Below are 23,038 nucleotides of genomic sequence, written 5' to 3' on the forward strand. Positions count from 1 at the left end.
CGCGCTTGTAATCCATATCCACTCTTATACCAAAGCAAAACTTCCCAAAAGAAATTACTGAAATGCAGACAATTGGTTCCACACCCCAAAAATAGTTATTTTTTTTATTCTGAATAACATATAAAACAAATGAAACAAAGATTTAGAAACAGTTGGATATGTGATATTATAAGTTACTGTACAGTATAGCAATCAGCATGTAGAGTATAATGTATAGTAAGTGCATAAACCTTAAAAAAACAGCCGCAATTTGTAGATAAAGGATGGAGCTGCAGATCCACATGATGGCAATGATGGGAAACACCAACGCTGACAGACGCTACAGGGAGCATGAAGGAGCAGGGCAGATGTGGGTACAAAAATTCAGCACTGTCTGTCCAGGGAGAGAGGGGTTACAGCTATGGAGAGATTACCTCCTTAGTCCTGTCCCCTGATGTAAGCCCCAGCCTGAAGTGGATCTGCTATAATTTGGAAGGTAAGGGAGACTTCCTGGGTCAGAGTACAGGGCTGTAGACCCTGCTATGCAGACCATGCCCCTAACCTGCTCCCCCTCCCATCCAGTACAGGGAGCTCTTACACCAAAGCAATGCTCTTAAACATAGTCACAATTTTGAAAAACTGTGAGCTCTTAAACCTAATTATATCACCAAACAAGTGGTATGTGCCATCCCAACTCTGTCTGACTACTTATGCTATCACTGGGGAATGATGTAAACTATGGACCTACATAAACTGCATTTATTAGTCATAACTATATACCACCAACATATTCTGTAGAGCTGTACACAGAATGCATTCCCTCACATCATGCCCTGTTCTTACTTAAAAAATAACTTCTGACATGTTATCAGACATACAAAAACATGCTGCGCCATCCTGCAAGTGTCAGGACGCACCGCATATACTCCTTCCATCATACACGCAATAAAAAACGGTTCTAAAGATTAAAAAAAATTCTTAAAAAGTTAGGTTCTTAGTAAATCATTTGATCAAATAGAATATGCCATCTCCGCACGCTAAGGTGAACCCCAGAGAGATGGTCCCTATACTAGTAAAGGCTTCTCTCGGACTACAAATATACAAAACCTGACACTTGCAGGTTGCCGCAGCATTTTTTTGTTCTTGTCTGTCTTTGGGTGGTATTACACGGGCCGAGCAGGGCCCGATAATACCTGTAAACGAGCAGCGATCTGCTAGATCGTTGCTCGTTTACTGGGCCTATTACACGGCCCGATAATCGTTTGACAAGAGCTGCAAGGACATCGTTACCGATGTCCTTGCAGCCCTTGCTAAACTGGCATACATTACCTATCCACGTTCCAGGGCTGCTCCTGCCGTCTGCTTCTCCCGGGGTCCCGTGCGCGCTCTAGCGTCACAGCGGCCTGTCAGCTGGTAGGCCGCTAAGCCAATCACAGGCCGTGACCGCCGCGGCCTGTGATTGGCTGAGCGGCCTATCAGCTGACTGGCCGCTGTGAAGCTAGAGCGCGCACGGGACCCCGGGAGAAGCAGACGGCAGGAGCAGCCCTGGAACGTGGATAGGTAATGTATATCGTTAGTCGCCGGCCACGCACCGCTATTACACGCAGTGGTGCGCGGTCGGCCCCTGACAAAAATAGGTTCTAACCTATATCAACGATCAGCCGATGATCGTTGTCATCGGCTGATCGTTGCATTTATTACACGGAGAGATAATCGGCCGAATCGGGCCAATTCGGCCGATTATCGTTCCGTGTAATACCACCCTTAGTCACATCAGCGTGTAAACTGCACAGTGTGAACAAGTGTGAGTGGAGTGCTGGTTATCTTTTTGTTTTCTGTGTTACACATGGGGGGAGGGGGGCTACCTCATTTTAGTCATGCACTCCACCCATCTCCTGGTTTTTTTTTAAACAGAGTATAGTTGGATCCTGTATGCCCAGTTTTGTAGACTTATAGTCTGAGAGAAGCCATTGTTAGTGTACGGACCAGCTCTCAGGGGTTCACCTTAACATAGTAAGATGGTGATTTCTATTTGATCAAAAGGTTTGCCAAGAACCTCAAAGCCATCTAACTGAGCATATACATTCCTATAGGCTGTGTTTAAATGGCTGTGTTTAAATCAATGTATACACTGAGGGTAGCAACCATCAATGCCAAGGATGACGCCATTCTTCAAAGTGGCCGCACAGAGATGATAAGTGGGCATCAAACAAGCGTAGGCCTCCCACTAAGCTCCATCAATTATTTCAAAGCCAGAAAAACACAACCGTACAGAAAACAACTCCTTTTTGGTTTAGGTTACAAATCTCATTACGGGATAACACCCCATGAAAGGTTTTAATCGTGATCAGACGGGAGAGGAGTGTGAGGCCGGATGAAGCCTCAGTACAGGAGGCCACAGCTGTGTTCTGCCCATGCAGCTGTACATCACTGGCTCTCCAGAGGTCTTCAGACCGTCCTCACCTCCGCTAGATTGATTGATAGCTGTCTCATCTTCAGCTGTGCGGGATTTGAACATGAGACAGCTGTCAATCATTCTTGAGGAGGACCGGGAGCTGAGTGTGTCACAGACCCGCCTATATGACACTGTCAGCCAGAAATAAAGAATGTTTTTATTGAAGATGCCGGCTCACACAGCAAAGTATTGGTGTGATTGGCATCGGATATATGCTGTTCGATTCCCTTTTCTATAGGACAGGACCGGTCCTCCAGAATAAGGAGACATTGTTTGTAACCAATCTCTATTAACTCAGAATTCACTAACAACATACTTCAAGTGTACAATTTTGATAAAGTGAAAACCTCTCAAACTTATTTGATTTGCATTGCATATTGAGAGACTACTATATAATGTGTTCCTCTTCCTGTAACAGTTTATACGTGCTAGACGCTTTTAGTGTTGTATGAACATTAAGAGCTGGAAGCGCTAATAGGTGCAGTTATATATTACGGCCAATGACAAGCGCTGTCAATGAGGTAAGATTTAAGAGCAGAGTAATGGTACTATAAATTATACCAGTATTACGGAAGGATTCTGTAAAGGAATCGGCAACTCCCTTTCCTGTTTTCTACACAAATCATACTCTAATTAATTAGACATAAATATGGCTGGAACAAGCAGTATTTAAAGTTGAAGAAAAAGTAACTTAAAGGGGTACTCTGGAACCATTTGATTTAAAGAATTTTGTTTAGTTTTTTTGCCAGAGCTGAGTACCTTTTTAAAGGGGTATTCCTGTCTGTCACATCTAACATGAGGGCAGCATAAACTAGTGAAAACGGTGAACAGATCGGTGTATTTTTTACATCATTCTGTTCAGCCGTTCTCCTGATATGCAGGAGAATAGGATTCTCGCCACACCCCTCCCCCGCCCTCCAGCTGCTGGCTGACAGTTGACTGCCTATACACAGCATGGATAGATAACTGCCACCAGCTGGTGGGCGGAGTTTTCTGCTTTTTATGAACAACGAGGACTACTGGGCTCATGCACATAATGGAGAGGACTACCTACTGCCCATGTTATTCAGGAGGAGATCTCTGGATCAGCTGCACAGAACAATGTAAGTGATACATCATTCTCTTCAGATTCTCTGTCACTAGTTTATGCTGCCGTTAGATAGGACAGCATAAAGCTATACCTGTATTGCAAAGAAAAAGAAGGAGGTCTGCTACACCTGTTCCATAGAAATGGAAACCACCCTTATCGAGTGCACTACTGTCCCGGCGCTAACGGGATAAAAATAGAAATCAAATATGTAACAGTGTAGTAGGCTCTCAAGAAATGGGTGAAATAATATTATAAATGTAGCTGTAATGATTTCAACAAATATTTAATACTGCAATTCAGTTATCCAGTTATCCAGATTCCTTTTGCTGAGGAAAGGAGCGAGTAGATCTCCTGAAACGCGTCCTGGGAATTCAGGATAACAGAGCCTTCTAGAAACTATACCTAAGTTTACAAACGCAGATCCCGAACCGGAGCCACATTTTCCTGGCACCCTACACAACATCAGCCGGAAGGAGCGCGCGCTTCCATCCACGCGGATGCCACAAACAACTCAAGTCAACGCATAGTTGCACTAGACCGCGATCACACGGCTCCCAAGCTGACTGCAGAGACTGGTTCACGGATTACCATCACAATACCGCATTTGACTGCAGATGATATCAACAGCAGGGTGAGAGGTGGATATCCCACCACCATTTACTTGTCTTTTAATTCTCCCTTGCATGATCTCATTCTAAAAGGAGTATTATTTATCTAAAGTACAAGTACACCGGCTCAACAACAATACGAGCCTAGGTTAAAAACCGTGACTCGGGACTGCCATTATTAAAGTGGGGTGACCGCGCTGGGCCCGGCGCGGTGCTCACCACTTGGCTCTCTTTTTAGTATATTTATATATATACATTTCCACCATTTATTGGATATTTTTATTGTCCATGTGGACGTTTTATCAGATATATACGTGTATCTTTATTTCATTGTATTTTTATTTTTCTATGCTTCTAGATTATTGCCGTTTATGAATTGCAGTATTAAATATTTGTTGAAATCATTACAGCTACATTTATAATATTATTTCACCCATTTCTTGAGAGCCTACTACACTGTTACATATACCTGTATTGCACTGGAGTAAGGTAACTCCCTCGGGTTCACACAAGTGGGATGAGGTATCCACTGCAGTTAGCGTTTTTTCCCATTAGGCATCACTACTGTGTCTGTTTGTAACTTATTTCTATGCACTGCTGAAGTCTTCCAAGGGTTAACAGTTGTGTGTCACATGTTGTCATTTGCCCACCGACAGGCGCAGGTGCTTTCCCACCTTTCTTTAGCCTATCTTTGCACACACACAACCCACCAATCACTGGCAGGGTTAGACAGACCCCTGTAGTTAGGACTTAGTTCCTGTGGGAGGAGTCAGAGTAGTTGTAGTCTGTATTCATGGTGAGAGGGAACAACATAGCCAACCCAGGGCCTGGTTTGAGGCGGGTCCTCTGGCAGGGACGCACTAAGCAAACCACAGTTCCTTTTCTTATGAGCAACAGAACCACTATGCAGTGCTATAACTCTACAATGGGAGAGAAGCGGCACAGGGAACACCTTGTTCATGCCAGGAACCTCTCTAAAAGAGAGGTACAAAGGTATGAAAAGTCTATGGGGGAGATTTATCAAAGGATGTAAAATTTAGACTGGTGCAAACTGCCCACAGCAACCAATCACAGCTCAGCTTTCCTTTCAGCACTGCCTAAAGCTGAGCTTTGATTGGTTGCTGTGGGTAGTTTGCACCAGTCTAAATTTTACACCCTTTGATAAATCTCCCCCTATGTATTCCACTGTGCAGTGCCAGACAACCGGGAAGTCTTGGAAGTTGGCTTAGCCCAGATGACAAGGCCTAGGGCCCATATTACCCACCTAGGACAGGTAGCCCGCAACTAGGGGGCAGAAAGCGGTAAGACTATAGGTCATCCATGAGTACGAGAATTCTCTATATCTCTCCTATACACCTCTACTATTCCAGGCATTGGACAAGGCAACTCAGGCAATCCATCTTCTCTATTCTCTCTACTGCAAAGCACCTTATCTCTACCTCCACTACAAGCACCTAAGTAACTCGCAGGATTGTGGGGTTTTTTTGTATTGCACTGGACCGTATTACTAAGGTAAGTACCTTCCTTGTATTGCACTATGTTCTCCTAAGTAAACTGTTCCGTTTTCCTAAAGCATCGGACTCTGGCCTATTCCTTGTGCACTCGCCCCCACACACACCTGTACACTTGGGTTAAATCTTATGTTGTGTTGGTGCGGTGTCAAGTGTCCGCGGTGGATCCTGTACCACTCCAGGCTACAGTAACTAGTGCCCCTAGACCCTAGACCCACTCAGCTACCACACCACCGTACCAGTTGACCCAGCAGGGAGACCACCAACCAGAACTCCCCCGTGCCTCACTGGTCACCACATCTACTGACAGATTCTCTTTAAAAAGAGTCTCCAGAAAATGTAAACTCAGACTCGACTGGCAAATTTTATGGAGTTTCCAGAAACACTGTTTTACGTTATCACTACTGTACCTCTCAACCTAACCATACAAATCAATAGCAAATATGGGAAGTTATTGAATGATACAACCTCTTGTTTGACCACATTGCTTCATATCCAGTAAGAACTTTGTTGAACAGGACAGGAAATATGATGACAACCCCTAGCGGAGCTGTAATGGATAGATTGATGATTTCCTTAGGTAGTTTGCAAATATGAAATCTGGGTGTGGAGCTACATACAGATATATGAGGGATGAATAGGCTTGGCAGGAGGAGCAATGTACTGCCTGGAGTGTTTTGGCACAGATAAGGAGATGGTAAAAACAAGTTTTGTGGAGTTTTTATCATAACCGTCCATTGGCAGCCATATAATTTTTTTTTAATGAGCTGTATATTTGCCATGAACTCTGAAGAACGGTTATCTTAATATATTAGCTATATAAACCATCAAAATGGCCCCATGACAAATCATTATGATCAGGGGGTAGGGGGAAATGAAAGACAATATGCTCACCTGTCCCCGCACCCTCGCTGCGCTGTTTTACCGGGTTGCCATACCATGCCAGGTGTCCTCTTCTTCCAGGTGCATTACGACCCTGGTTTAATGTCACAAGCGGGTGGGATTTAGCCCACTCAACCAATCAGTCACTGGAGCAGTGTCAGTCCCCACTCAACAACTGGCTGAGCGAGGCATCTGTCAACCTGGTCGTAATTTAGCCAGAGTGGAGCTAAGAAGACAGCTGGCTGGGGTCCAGGAGCAAGACGCAGCGCTGTGTGGGCACTGGGACAGGTGAATATGACTTATTTTTTATGATCCCCCAGCCCGGAATAATTGTTTGGCCTGGCGCCGGTCTTCCCCTTTAGGCTGGGTTCACAATATGTATATTTCAGTCAGTATTGTGGTCCTCATATTGCAACCAAAACCAGGAGTGGATTAAAAACACAGAAAGGATCTGTTCACACAATGAAATTGAGTGGATGGCCGCCATATAACAGTAAATAACGGCCATTATTTCAATATAACAGCCGTTGTTCTAAAATAACAGCAAATATTTGCCATTAAATGGCGGCCATCCACTCAATTTCAACAGTGTGTGAACAGATAATTTCCGTGTTTTTAATCCACTCCTTGTTTTGGTTGCTATACAGCCTGAAATATACAGCCTCAAATATACGTAGTGTGAATATAGCCTTAAAAAGTGTAAATTCAGTAATTTGTAAAAAATGGCTTGGCACAATATTAACTCTTCTAATATACATCAGTTTTGAATATGGTGCTGGAATATATTTCCGAGCGCCCATTCTCCCCACAAATACAATATGCATTAGAAGATTGAGCTTCCCTCTCCTGTCTCCAGTGTAATTCTATAGTGCTGTGTCTTATGCTGGAGATGGGAGCTCTAGAGACGGAATAGGAAGCTCCATCTCCTAATGTATAGTAGTAGAAAAAAGTGCATGTGAAAACATATTTTTGTGCCAAATTCAAACTTGATGCGATAAAAAAAAAAAAAACTGAGCCCACAACTGGAGAAACTCTTTAAAGTTCTATAGAAGGGGTGTCAAAATAGAGATCCTGCACAGAAATTGCATTTAAAAATGGAAATTCAAATTCAGGAACACATGGTAAAGTGTTTTTTTTTTCATAGTTTTTTTGCTGGTCTTGTCTACCAGTTCTATAGGGTAGCTATTCATAATCATCCTCTGTTCCTTCTTTAAGGAATGAGGTAGTATTGGCCCATTCAAAACAGCCTCCTTAGCTATCGATCCCCCCATCCCCCCTTGTCTATGTAAGAGGACATAGGAAATCTAGAGTGACGTCTCTCCTTATGGCATATTCACCAGGGTTTACTATGTATAATATTTTCTGTTCCTGATTGTGTATATGATGGTGATCCCGGCATACAGTATAGTATTGTGTGGATAACACTACTGTGAATGTTTCCAGCTATGCACCACTGAAGAACCACTATAGTATTCGGAGTGATAGCTGACAGCCCCGAGCCTGTATCTCTTCACCTGTCCTCATGGTTTGTTTACCTCGGCCAGAACAAATCCCACACAGGTACTATTGTGAATACATCCTGCTCATTTTCTGGAAGGTTTCAATGTATGCAACTTCTTTTTTTTTCCGGGAACCAAATTAAATGTTCAACAGAGTTTCTTCTAATACTTCACTGATCCATCTGTTTTTCTATTCATTTATACTTTTTTTTTTGCTTGTATTATATTTCATTTAATTTTCCAATCAAGATGTTGTACATCAGGGCCCCATCCCTAGAGCAATCTATTCATTCCGTACCAACCTCTTCTTACAAGCTTCAGACTTATTGGAAAGATGCCATAGTTATATGCTTATTGAAGGGAACCTCCAACTTCAGGGCAAATTTTTCCTAAAAACTTGAAAAATGGAAACTTTTATATGAATAGTTATTCATTTTGTGTAGTGTCAGCATCTTATAATCCTGATAAAGGAGCTGGCGGCAGTATTGGCTATTGCACTTGGGGGTCAGTGACTTACCAGTGATGTTAGTATCATACTGTAGGATGCAAACACTGACTCTCCCATAAGGCATGCTGAGGCTTTAAAGGCCCTACTACACAAAGCGATTATCTGCATGTGTAATAGCCCCAACAGCGAGTGGGAAACGTGGAGCAAGCGAGCGCTGACCTGACAGTAACCATTGTTTAGATTCACCCCTCCCCCATAAATTAATAGTAAAAATAGTGATAATAGACTTTGCAGAAAGCTTCTTTCTGTTTATCATTTCTCCTCTTCATACAATGATCACTCACTCTTGGTTAAGTAGTAAAATCTGTCTACTGGAAGTCATAGATAAAGAAGGCTTAACAGTATACTGAGGGATCAGATTACAGCTGCTGCCTATAAAATTCTGTGGAGAGGAGAGGAGGTGGACTCACATCCTGAAGCAGCTGAAAATCTTCACTTCCTGGTCCACTCTGTCTCCACTCCTATGTCCTCCCCCTCCCTCCCCAGTCTCTTCTGTAGGCCAGGCAAGCTGTAAGGGCCCTATTCCACCGGACGATTATCATTCGCATAATCGTTAACAATCTCAAACGACCGCTATTGCGAAAGACCTTAAAACGTTCACTCATTTCCATGGAACGATAATCGTTACTTATCGTATTTGCGATCGTTTTTTCTTCACTATTTCTTCGCTGTTGCGTTCGTATCTACTGCGAACGACCGAACGATGTCTTATTTAATGCAAACGATTTGTGAACGTTTTGTGAACGAGCAACGATAAAAATAGGTCCAGGTCTTATAAAGCGATCAACAATTTCTTGTTCGGTCGTTAATCGTTAACTGCATTTCAACCGAACGATTATCGTTTAGATTCGAACGATTTAACGATAATCTGAACGATAATCGTCTGGTGGAATGGGGCCCTAACTGTCCAACAGTGGTGGGTGGGTATCAGGCAGTGGGCTCTGAGGTGCAATGCATGTTGGGAGATATAGTTTTCCGGTTGGTAAAACGGGGATCATTTGTAAAAGTTTGAATCCGGGGATAGGAGCAGAGTAGGAAAGTGGAAACGGTGGCAAATGATTGGTGGGGGATCGCTGAGTGCTCCTTTATGCATTTTATGCATTTTATTTTTTTGATGTGATTGGCGGAATACCCCTTTAATCATTCAAGAGTTAGTGTATCTGGAATGTTAATGGATGACATTACAGCAGAAGACTAAAGAACTCTTAAGGTCTACCCCAGTGACTCCTAGTACTCTACTTATGCATATAGCATGTGCCATAAATAAACTTTATTTTAATTCGTATTTTAATAATGTGTAAAGGGTAATCTAGCATTATAGCTATAGTCTGAAAAGGAAAAGGATTTACAGATTTGGTTGTGAACACTCCAGGTATTAGTGCAAACTGTAAAAATTTTTATTGTCCATTAAACTGTGAGTGGGCGTTAACACTGTGTAGAGGTAGTTAAAGGGGCACTCAGGGGATACTATTACTCTATAAGGGCAGTAAGAGAGTGCTACTATTGTGAAGAAGCACTACGGGGGCACTACTAATATATGGATACATTATTAATGAGTGCGGCCCCAAAGGAGGTACTGTTACCGTATGAAGGCACAAAGAGGGCCCTGTTACTGTGTCAATGCTACTAATGGAGCACTATTACTATGTAAAGCACAAGGGGCAATACTATTCGGAGGCACTATTATAACCTTGGTATTGTTGAGGAGGGCAACTTTAGTCATAAGTGAACCAGGGACAGTAGCAGGCACAGTACTGGGAAAAACAACAGCTTGGTACTGTTAAAGGAACGGCAGGATGGCAAGTGTGTGCGGTGATGAAATATGGATGTAAGAAGTCTTCATGGTGGTTAAATAACTGCAATCAGTACAGATGTCACCCGTGAGTCACTGGATGTAAAGGCCCTGTAACACTAAATGATTATCCGCCTTACTTGGTTGATTACGGCAGGCTGATAATCGTGTTTCAAATCTTCTTTTTCAAGTGTCATGACACAGAACGTTTTAAAGCCAGATTGGCTTATTTTTTTCAAGTGTCATGACTAGGGATGGTCCGAACCTGCCGAGGTTCTGGTTCTTATGAACCGGCAGCAGATTCCCGCTGTCTGGCCGCTCTAAGAAGCGGGCGGATGTAGCGGGAGTAACGCCTGGAAAACTGGGATACAGTCTCTGGCTATGGCTGTATCCCAGTTTTCCAGGCGGTCCTCCCGCTGGATCCGCCCGCTCCACGGAGCGGGGAGAAAGCGGGAATCATTACCGAGGGTTCGGGTTCGTACAAACCCGAAACGAACTCGGTTCGGACCATCCCTAGTCATGACACTTTGAAATTGTATCATGTTTATGCACTTTTTGGACCTGCACCTGTTTTACCCAATATTGAGTGGAAGGAGTTTTTTTTGTCAGAATTTTGATCCCTTGAGGATCCATGGGAGTGGCTATGGTCTAAAGACCGTATTACACGAAAATATTATCAGCGTTACTTGGCTGATTACTGGCTGTAATGGTTTTGTGTAATAGAACAAGTTGTGTGTTGCCCTGTGTACAGGTACATGGGCAGCCCCTCCTGCTGTTCCCTGCTTACTGTCTGTGCGTGTAATAGCACAGGCAGTGAGCCGAGAACCAGCGGGAAGCAAGAGCAGACCTGACATCATAAGGGCCCTATTCCACGGGATAATTATCGTTCGAATCATCGGTACATCGTTCAGATCTAAATGATAATTGTTCGGTTGAATAGCAGTTAACGATTAAACGACGAACGAGAAATCGTTGATCGCTTAATAAGACCTAGACCTATTTTTATCGTTGCTCGTTCGCAAATCGTTCGCATTGAATACGTTGTTCGGTCGTTCGCAGAAGCAACAAACGCAATAGCGACGACAAGACGACTGCAAGAACGATCATAAGTAACGATTATCGTTCCATGTAAATGGGTGAGTGATTTCAGGCTGTTCGCAACAGCGGTCGTTTGAAATCGTTTATCATTAGCGACTATGCGAACGATAATCGTCCCGTGGAATAGGGCCCTATGACCTAGTCTCCATTAACTCTGTAGATGAGCTAAGGGAAAACTGACCATTAGAGTTGAAACCTGCAGAAGGGAAAACATATACTATAACTTTATACTGTTGATTTCCTGCCTTCTGGAAGGGTCAGCTTGTTTGTCGGCTATTATACTGTGTGTTTATATATAAATATACATATATCTATAGTATACAAGATCATCTATATTGTCATTAACATAACACACAGAGCAGTCTAGAGGACATGGACATGATGCACAGTGCACTCACTAGAGGATGTAAACATAACACACAGAACACTTTAAAGGGCATGGACATGACACACAGAGCACTCTAGAGGACATAAACAACACAGAGCACTCTAAAGGACATAAACATAACACACAGAGCACTCTATAGGACATAGACATGACAACCAGCACTTTAGGGAACATGAACATGACACACAGAGCACTCTAGGGGACATGGACAAGCACCAACAAGAAATAGCAATAAGCAGAATAGGCCCCACAAGTCTTCTAATTTGCAACAATTGCAACATTAAGTAGCCTTTATTACATTGACTTTTTTAACTATCAGTGTCAATGGTACAGAAACAATGATCAATGAATCCTATAAATCCCCCAAGTAGGGCCACAGTTATAGAGAATACAAATGAGAAGTTACACCTGGAGAGGACTCTCTGCCATAAGAAGATACCTGGTTGCAGAATTTACGTTTGGGAACTTTACTCACACCTCTTTCCCTAATATTAGCTGAAAGAACCAGACTTTTTTGTCTCCATTTCATCAACCAACATCTCTACATTCATAGCCTCAACAGTCAATCATCATATATAGCAGAATGTTGTCAAGTCAGTGACCCTGAGTGACCCTATTCAGGCCATGATGACCCCACCTCCCCCCATACACAAACCCAATTAACCCAGCAACGTCTTTGGAGGTCCTCCCATAATAGTCCTTGAGTATCTCAGATAAACTATATAAAGTACTCTAAGAAGGATCATCGAGCCTTCTCCAGTTTTATTTACCCTGGCTCACTCTTCTAATAACAGCTCGCTAGCAACTTTCTAGGTGCCCTGCTGTATTAACCTACACAGCTCAGATGCTGAAAATTTCTGAAATTCAATCTCCTTCGTTGAGTTGATGATTCTTTAAAGCTCCGTACCCACAATCTGACCCCCCCAAACCACTTGTACTTTCACATAGCTGCTTTTAATCCAAGATCTGTCCTGGGGTCCATTCGGCAGGTGATGCAGTTATTGTCCTAAAAACAACTTTTAATCCTGCAGCGATGTTTCTAACGGCCGGGGCTTACATTTGTATATGCATTAGGCTGGTGCATCCTCTCCGTCCTTCCTCCCCACCCTCCTCATCATAAGGAATGATCCAGGAACATTTACTGCTGTTTGAGCTTTGCACAGGTGTATTAACGATCCAGCCCATGTTCATTATACACACAGGTGGGGAATAGGAAGCAATCTGCCTGGAGCATTCATAATGATGAGGAGGGCGGGGAGGAGGGACAGAGAGGTTGTGCCAGCCTAATGCATACACAATCTAGGCCACGGCCGTTGGGCACGGGGCTGCCAGTTTAAAAGTTGTTTTTTAGGACAATAACTGCATCACCTGCCGAACAGACCTCAGGACAGATCTTGGATTAAAAGCAGCTATCTGAAGGTACAAGCGGTTTGGGGAGGTCTACGGTAGATTACTCTCTGCTACAAATGTGATCTGGTTGGAAATATTCTTTCAAAGAAACTTCTTTTGTGGTACTCTTATACAGGACCATTGGTGGTCAAACAGGCTAATATAACGCTGTGTAACAGGACCAGTGACGAGCCAATGAACAAGCAAACTCTCATTCATTGGCGGATCAGGTTGTTTTGACCTATCAAAAAATGGTGGTGTTGGACAATGCCTGATGACAACAAAGGGCCACATGAATGATCCAGACATCATTTGTGTGGCCCTCCCTGGCCTGCTGCTCAAACAAGCACTGATCTGTAAGACTGGCACTTGTTTCCAGTGTGGGGTAAAGCCATCTAATAGTGCCCCTGACTGTAAGGACGTTTCACTATTGGACAAAAATTTCCAGATGGTGACTATTTATCCTTGGTTATTTGGCTGAAAGCTTTCTCCCATACAAAATTCTGACGACTCTCACTCCATACAACCCCACCATACTGCATCCATTTCTGAATCTCACGCAAAACTATGTGATACAGAAATTAATGTCTGACCTCCACTTTACTCACCATGGCTGCTGTTGTTCTAGAGATTAATGGGAAAACCCCTTTAAATATTAGTAAACATAAGTTATTTATATGCTTTAGTCAATATGGATGCAATACCTGATGTGCGGATCCCCACGAACACATCCGAAATGTCATGTATGTATACAAATACCCCACTCGCTGACTATTAAGGGCTGACATTTAGCGCAGTCTATATTGGAAAGTAAGAGCACTAGATGTTCTGGTAGTTCAGCTTTATTTACCTAAACTTATATGACCCCTTTCAGCTCTTGTCCGTAAGAGCCCACACTGAGTATACAGAATATGGGAATAGGTATTAGAGATGTTTCTTAAATTTTTTTTACCAAGGACCCATCCTTCACACTTTACAATGCCCCTGGTTATAAGAAAGTGATATATATCTATGGCATCGAGCACAGCAGGGGTTGTGGGGATATATATAGTCCAGGGGAACACAGGCCACCTTACCACGTCAGTCCATTTGGAGCTTTGCATACAGGTTCAACATTGTGCATTGCAGCTCATACACCAGCGCTATATCTAACTAACATTTATCTTATATATGGTATTTTCTGCAGATTTCTGCTTTGCAAGCTAAATCTGTAATTTTCTCTTCTCCCACATAAGGCATCTTTACACTCAGAAGAGGAGATCCTTTACTTTTGTGTCTTTGTGCACAGCCTAAAACACAGCAACATTACAAAGTCCTGGACAAGATCACTTACTTTCAGAGTTGCCTCTTATTTGGATCTCTATGCCTGTGCACCCAGGCACTCCCTCTCCCATCTCCCTCCTCCCTCCTTCATAGACTTGTCTTGCTTGTAATTTGATCCCTAGCTACAGGACATAAACAAGGACAATGCTGAGCCGATTTCTCAGAGTGGATGACAGTGTTGCAGGGAGGGAGAAGAGGGAAGATGGTTGCCTATTTATACACTGTCAGGACATTGTGTTCTGTGACACATATGACAATGCGTACGCTAGATGATGCTAGGACCTGTGTTCAGGGACCTGAAGATAAAAAAATTGTGTCAGAGTGTCAGATATGACTTTTAGCTATACAAAATTGATGACCCATTTGCCCTATTATGTCATACATATATGGTCCATTTGTCCTGTTAGGGTCCACGGAGCGATTTTTAACGGCTAACGATAAACAATCACAGACGAGATTGTTTATCATTAACCTGAAATCGTTCACCATATTACACAGAACGATAGTCGTTAGTTGCGATCGTTACTATGATCGTTTATTCCTTCTGATCCCAGCAAAACAATGGGCAATGTGCAATTACACTGAACGATTAGTGAAAATGTACACAATATTAGTTCTGATCTACCTGGCCCTCACATATAGCACAATCACACCCTTGTAAGGCTATTAGGGATGCACGATGCACCGAAATATCGATTCTACTATCGATATTTCAGGGCAAAAACCGGTTCAATACCAGGATTCCCTGGTATCGATACTTTATTTTTAAACTGCGCAACAACTGCGCAGTTTAACAGAGGATAATCTGGAAAACATGGCCGGCGGCAAGATGAGGAGCCCTTGCCCTCCCCCCTGCTGTCATTTGCTGTTGTTTGCCGCCCCCAGCTTCTAAAATTTACCTGATTCGTTAACTTCCCCTCCTTTGGCCAGCCTCCCGTAGTCGATTGGATGTTTCTCCCGCCTCAGCCTTGTTATAATGTCCCTGGCAGTGTTGTTCGGCCATTTTAGCCTCCGGTTACAGTGCTGACAGGGCTTTCCCGTGGCATGTGCAGAACAGGTATGGCAATAATCACCCTGCGTGCCGACTGCGAGTCAGTCTGCCTCTGCCAACACTTCTCCTCAGCTGTCGGCTTCCTCCCCTGTCACCCGCTGCTCCGTCCCCACTCACTCGCGCGGCCCGGTCCTCACTCACTCAACTCTGCTATCTGCCCCGGCTCCCCCGTCACTTGCGGCCATGCTCCCCTCCCCCCGCTGCTAACTTGCGGCCATGCCCCCCTCCCTCCGCTGCTAAGTTCTAACTTGCGGCTCCCTCACTCAACTCTGCTATGACTACAGTTCCCATCATCCCCCCTGATAGCTTAAGTGTGTGTTACATAAATACAGTTCCCATCATCCCCTCTGATAGCTGAAGTGTGTGTTACATGACTACAGTTCCCATCATCCCCCCTGATAGCTGAAGTGTGTGTTACATGACTACAGTTCCCATCATCCCCCCTGATAGCTGAAGTGTGTGTTACATGACTACAGTTCCCATCATCCCCCCTGATAGCTGAAGTGTGTGTTACATGACTACAGTTCCCATCATCTCCCTGATAGCTGAAGTGTGTGTTACATGACTACAGTTCCCATCATCCCCCCTGATAGCTGAAGTGTGTGTTACATAACTACTGATAAGCTACTGATAGCTGAAGTGTTATTGTGCATATTATAAGATTATCACCTTCCTGATGACGCACGGTAAATGGTGCAAGCGGAGAAACCACCAAATTCAATACCAAATAAAAACGTGCTACTAAATAAAACTACAGATTGACCCATAGCCATAGTCGGGGGGGATCTCTACTCTTGTGTTTTTTTTTTTAAAAAAATATAATTTATTAAGTATCGAATTGGTATCGAGCATTGAAAAAAAAAAGTTGGTATTGGTATCGAACTCAAAATTCTGGTATCGTGACATCACTAAAGGCTATGTTCACACTGCGTACGAGTCTGGCCGCATTTCGTACGCCGCCGTACATGTGCGGCTGAAACTACGGGCGTGGGAAAAATAGACATGCGGCCGGATGCGTACGAACCGCGAACATACGCCCGTAGTACAGTTATGCTTCCCTAGCTTGTTTCGAAGCGATCTGAAACAGGTCATTTACTTGGAAATCTTCGCCCGGCCCCGTACACCACACAGAACCTTTTGGATCGAAAAATCAAGTTCAATTTGGCTGAAATAAGTACTTCGTACGGGACCGCATGGAAATCCACGGCCGTGACTTTCAACATTTCCGTCCTCAAACAATGGTCTTGTTCATTTTTCACGGCGCCGTATACGATCCGGCCGTAAGCTCATACGTAGTGTGCACTGTGCGGGCGTATATCGTATACTTTCAAGCGAACGCATCAACCTGAAAACTACGTGCGTATATTCGCGGTTCGCACTACGGCCGGAATCATACGCAGTGTGAACATAGCCTTATACTGTATTAGCTTCTATTTTAAGAGGTGCTGATATGAGAAGACCCCTGTTTTCCCCCTCCATATGGTCTCACAGTGCCAAACCAGCTAAGAGCCAAACAGAAAGGCATAATGGGCTTATTTCTCTTCCCGGCCAGAGGTTGTGTCTGTTTACTGTATAGCATCAAGCAAGTATAGAAGCTCATGTATTTAGCGTATTTGCATAGGGGGATCATTTTATATAGCATTTATACATCAATGTGTCTCCACGTCTCCCACCTATAAGACAATCATTTATCTTACTTACGTACGCTTTGAAAACCCCCATACCACAGACGCAAACTTTCCTTTTCCTCTAAGAAGAGATTATCCCCAAGTCTCCTAAAAATACCAAATAGATCTATATCCTGTGCGGCTGTCAAGTTCACATCACGATACCCGTATTGAGGACTCTAACATAGTATCCAGAAAAAAAAAACGTACAAGGGCTTGAATGGATGAGTGCTTCTCAATAGCTCCCGCTCAGTAAAAATGCTGCAGGCAGCAGAGGAAGGGAAATGCCAGCAGAGGGGTATTTTTGGGGGGAAGGGGGGGGATATATGCTTCATTGTATTGTGTCTCTGTACTCCTCCTGTATGTGTGTGCATAGAAAGAGAGGTTTCTTCTTTAAAGAGGAAAAAAATCAGGGCAGGATGCCAGGCGAGAGAGAGGACCTGGCTTTCCACACTTCAAATATCAGGGGACTTAGAAGCTCCCTTCTAAATCGTAGGCGCCACTTAGCCGACTGATGAAGCTGTTAGATGGAACGGGGATTATTCTCTTAAAGGGACAGTTTCCAGGGTGTATGCTTTTCTTTTTGTACAGTCTTTTACTGCTTGCTGGAGAAAGTTTCAATAGATTATTTTATAATGGAAGCACCGAACAAGTGTATATATGCACAGAATATAATACGTATATATTTTTATTCTGCTATAGCAACAGATGGTGATTCTACTTGTTCACAAAATAAGAAAATAAAATATAATGTGTTTACATGTAGCGGAAAAAGTGCAGATTTTAACAAATTTCATCAAGTTTTATCAAGTTTGCAGCAGCTCAACTCTGCTAAATTCCCCTGCAGATTCTACCACTTGCAATGTAGAGGTAAAATCGGCATCAAATTTGCAACAAAAGTTGCATGTGATATGCGGATTGTACGGCAGACTTTGCTCTCAAATCTGCAATGGATTTGTGAGAACATAGCCATTAAGTTGCATCATTGGAAATCTTCATAGAACCCCCTTATATTAGTATTGTAGGAGCATCTCGCCAACTGGCAGCACCATCTATGCATGCGGCTACAATGTATATGGCCACAAATTAGAAAAGCTAATTGTTCTGGGTTAGGACTCATTCCACGATCCACGCTGCAATGACTGTAGGAGGATCGCGGCACGGATCCCCCAATAGAAATGCAACAACCCACCCCCCCACCCCCGGCAGCGGAGATTGCAGAGAGAACAGGAGCGCAGAAGATGGAAGTCGCAGCATGGATCGTGAATGGCAATGACAATTTTACGGAACATTTGAATGCAGCCTTAAGGCCGCATTACGCAGCCTGATGTGCTCGGCAGACAAATGCAGATCTCGCTGATCCGTCTGTTACATGGCTCAGTGATGGCTTGGACTTCTGCTTTAACCGGCTATCAGCCGTTCATTTATACAAAGAGACGTGCGGCTAATGTCCAATGGTTTTTAAGCAGGGCAGAATTGAGTGATCAGCTGATGAACAAGCTTGTTTGGTTGTTTGTTCATCAGCTGATTACATGGAGCAATATCAGCCCATGCAAGAGGCCTATACAAAACCAGAACTCTTGGTTATTTCACCCAGTGAAGTTCACACATGTGGGTTTGTTGCAGATCTGCTCCAGATTAGTTGCAGAAAATGGAAAAAAAAAATTGTGTAAGGCTATGTTCACACAATGTATAACACCACCCGTTGCTACACAATGGACAGTGTTATACTGCCAGCCGCCAGGCAGCGTTCGGTGTGCTCCTGAAGCCGATACTGCTGTATTGGCTGCAGGAACATATTTTTTATTTACAATTGACTTGTGGGCACCGTTGGGTGTGCCCGCAAATCAATTAACCATGCATACAATGTAAAGAACAGCCTCCAGACGTACTTTACATTGTGTAAACAGTTATTGTTTCTGGACGCTGTCTGGTGAACAGCGTCCGGAAATAAAAGGCGTGTTCATTATTTTGACACCCGTTGTAACAAATGGGCTTAAAAATAACAATGTCGGAAAACAGCGGGCAGCAATAAATGCAATGCCGCCCCTGCAGAAAAGAACGGACGCTGATATCATTTTAATCAGTGTCCGTTCTTTTCCAAAAAGAACGTAGTGGGAACATAGCCTATTAATGCAATCTAATTTAAAGCAATTCAGTTAAAGAAAATCTGTAGCAGATCCGCACATTTGAACCTACCCAAAAAGACCACTGCATGTGGTTCTGCAACAGCCAAAGAGCCACAGGTTTGAGACTAGGAATCTAGACCACCCGGCACCAAGATATGATCAATGGACTTCTGCTCCGAAGAATATGCAGACTAGGCGTCTTGAGATGCACAACAGGTTAAATGGCATGGTATTAGATGAGTGTGCAGAGGAGGATAGCCTTGTATGAGCCTATGCAGGCACAGAGGGCTTTTATTAGTTAAGACAAGGCAAATAAAAAAAAATCTGAGCCCTGTGCTTGAAATTTAACTGGCAACTGCTGTAAACAAATTACTATTCATAAGCTGTGTGTAGCTGAAGAGGGGTTATGAATGCACTTAGTTCCCGATCAGGATATTTACTGCAGCCTGAACGCCAGGGGGAATTGATAAAATGCCTCTGTATAAAAGATCTGCTTTCTTCTCTAATAACACTGACAGATTGGTAAAGAACTTGTACATAATGCTACCTCAGACCAGGCTGCTCACTCCCCTAATAACAGCAAAAATGTAACCCCTTCACAGACTGGCAGGAATTCATTCTCCAGCAGCCTCATAGACTGCCGATTATTTACACGTATAGGGAATATGCAGGTGAATGGTGCCGTGGCATCTAGCATCTTGTCAAATGCCAAGTAGCAAGTCTGTATCTTAGAAAGTGTAGACACTGAGGGCCCTTATGGGAAGCATGTAAACAGAGTACAGTCAGCCTCGGACCACCATGTGCCTACTGTCTGGAATTCTATCTACGCATATGACCTTACAGAGCAAGGCGGCAGAGATACGGGCTGAGAAACCGAGTATTAGATAAAGGACAGCGCACCTAGTGGACACTAGTGGTAGTGACAGCACTGCGCACCAGTGGCATGTGCCCTAGACCTTCTCCTCGATTCCGATACTCAACACATTCACATTCGGTTCTATCAGTTCTGTCTTCTTCCATCCCAGCAGTGCCCTGGGTATCTTCAGAGTCTACCAGCACTGGGTATGGCCAGCAGCTAGTGTTTTTTTGCCCATGTACTGCCTGCCTTTGATTTCGTGTATAGGTTTGTTGTCTTCTGCAGCTTTGAGCTGGGTGCAGATACATTTCTCCCATTGTCCCCATTACGAATGACAAGCTTGCTGTTTCCAATAAATAAAAAAATTATGAAATGTGAATGCAGCTTATTTGTACACATGGGTCACTATACTTGGGTACAGAATGAAAGACCCATAATGCTCAAGCTAACACCCCAGGCCCTTTGTTTTGATCATTAGCAGGGACCTGGGGGATCATAAATTTAGTCTTAGGGCCCTATAAGATGACCCGACCCGACCCAACAAGTGTTGATCTCATAGATCGGGGCTGGTTTACAGAGCCTGTAACAAGGCTCAACAATCGTGGTTCGATCGCTCGATCACTCAATCATTCATGCTGCTGTCATGTGTAGGCCACACATCCCCTATTACATGGGAAGATGTGCAGTCCATGAGCAAAGTTTTTCTTAACAGAACATCTGCTCGATCATGGGCCAGTCATTGGCGCTATTACGCAGGGTGATAGCGGCCTGTTAATGTAATAGGACCCAAAAGAATAGGCCATCAAGGCTTCAGTCTCAGAAAACCCCTTGAAAATTAGTATTAACTGATGGATTTGGAGAATGCAGATAATTCATCATGACGGGACCCTTATAGCTAAACCCCCTTTTTAAAACCGAGGTCATATTGCTATATGTTACCAGCACTTATCCAATACCAGAATGGGAGCATGATGGCAGCAAGCAGAAGTGACTCTAGGGGGGGCCCCTCAAGTTACTGTATATTCAAATATTAACTGTGTCTTCTAAGACCTTCAGGATGCAGCAAGAATACCACAAAGTAACTATGATTTGCAGACAACCAGTGCAGAGGAATGGGGCCCACCAGGAGATCAACCTGTTCCACGGTGGGGCAGTCTGAGCCTACATAGAGTGACAGTATGTACTCGCATGTTGACGGCATTGAGTGGGAGCATCCAGCAGAGGACATTTTGTCTCCTAGCCTCCGCTTTTCTTTATTTATTGCTGAGTCTATAATTCATATGGAAGGTTAAAGTATAATTCTCTGGATAAAGGATGTAGATGTAAAATGGATTACACCAAACATATGAACAATGCTGCCCTCCAGTATGGATTGCTAGAGATTAAAAGCTATTTATGTAGATCTTAGTAGCCCCCCCTTAGTTCTAAAAGCCAAGAGAAGAAAAAAAAACAAGCCTAAAGCCTCCTTACACATGTTTATGTTGCTTCTTATTTTCCTCCTATTTGTTGGCTTTGTCCTAAAGATTTCTTCCATTTGCCCACGTTCTGCAGACATCTCCATAAACATCTCACCCTCCCTCCTTCCTTCATGCTGTCTCTTCCCATGAACTCATCTTATTTGTAAATTGACTTCTTCTTGTCTCCTAAAATCCTCTGCCCCGTTCCCATGTGCCCACTGAAATGTAATCTCTGAAAACCACTGACATTTACCCATGATCTTTTCATCTCAAATCTCCCCGCTCTTATCGCCACATCAGAAACCTATCCCCCTGTACTTTATGGAGAATTGTCCAATATGTGGAGCTATATAGGAGGGGTGAGAGGTAAGCTGTCTCATGAACAAGAATGAATTTACAAATTAAATGACCAATGGGGTACACCAGAGAAAGAAGATCAAACACCGCCCCCCATCATGGTAATGAGACAAATGAATCCTATGTTTCCATGACCCTTAAAGGGGCAGTGCGGTGGTACACATTTATTCTCTAAATAACACACATTACAAACTTATACAACTTTGGGCTATGTTCACACAGCATAAAAGTACGGTTGTTGTTGCAATCGGCAACAACGGCCGTACTTTGTACGAAAAGACACGCATGTTCCTCTATGGTATCCCGGCCGGAGCATATACACATAGTATACGATCCAGCCGGGATCCCAAGCGGTGCCGCAAACGACTGACATGTCAGTTTTCTGTAGCCGCTATTCAGTGAATAGCAGTCGTAGAAAAGCATGTCAGTGCACACTATGAAGCGAGCGGCTCCGGCCGCTTGCTTCATAGTGTGCTATGGGGAGTTCTGATGCGGGCACACGCTGATGCGCCCGCATCAGAACTCTACGGCTATAAAGATCATCCGTCCGGTACTGCAGTACCGGCCGGGATGATCTTTGCAAAGACGGGCCGCTGCAATACGCCGTGTAAACATGGCCTTGTAATATGTGTTATTTAAGTGAATGGCCCCCTTCCGCGTGTTTCCCCCACCCCCGTGTGGTCGACTCCGGACGCCATCTTGGGACAATGACATTATCTTTAGTAGGCCGGCCGGACCGCTCCAGCCCTCCCTCATGCCGGCTCCCCTCTGGCGCGTCATCAGCTGCTCAACCGCGATTGGCTGAGCATGGGTATGCTCAGCCAATTGCAGCTGAGCAGCTGAAGATGCGCTGGAGGGGCGCCGGCATGAGGGAGGGCTGGAGAGGTCCAGCCGGCCTCCTGAAGATTACGTCATTGTCTCAAGATGGCGGCCGGGGTCGACAGTAATTCGGTGAGTATAATGCACCACACTTCTGGGGGTGGGGGGAACACGCGGAAG

General features: G+C 43.9%; 1 long non-coding RNA gene across 1 annotated transcript; it reads left to right on the top strand.

Moving 5' to 3' along the window:
* The first annotated feature begins 3,419 nt into the window (after positions 1 to 3,419).
* Positions 3,420 to 8,149, top strand: LOC138800411 (uncharacterized). The gene is made up of 3 exons (XR_011364457.1): positions 3,420 to 3,537; positions 5,503 to 5,644; positions 7,969 to 8,149. It is a non-coding gene; the product is annotated as an uncharacterized lncRNA (long non-coding RNA).
* The last annotated feature ends 14,889 nt before the right edge of the window (positions 8,150 to 23,038 follow it).

Source organism: Dendropsophus ebraccatus, chromosome 9, assembly GCF_027789765.1.
Source record: "Dendropsophus ebraccatus isolate aDenEbr1 chromosome 9, aDenEbr1.pat, whole genome shotgun sequence".
Taxonomy (NCBI): domain Eukaryota; kingdom Metazoa; phylum Chordata; class Amphibia; order Anura; family Hylidae; genus Dendropsophus; species Dendropsophus ebraccatus.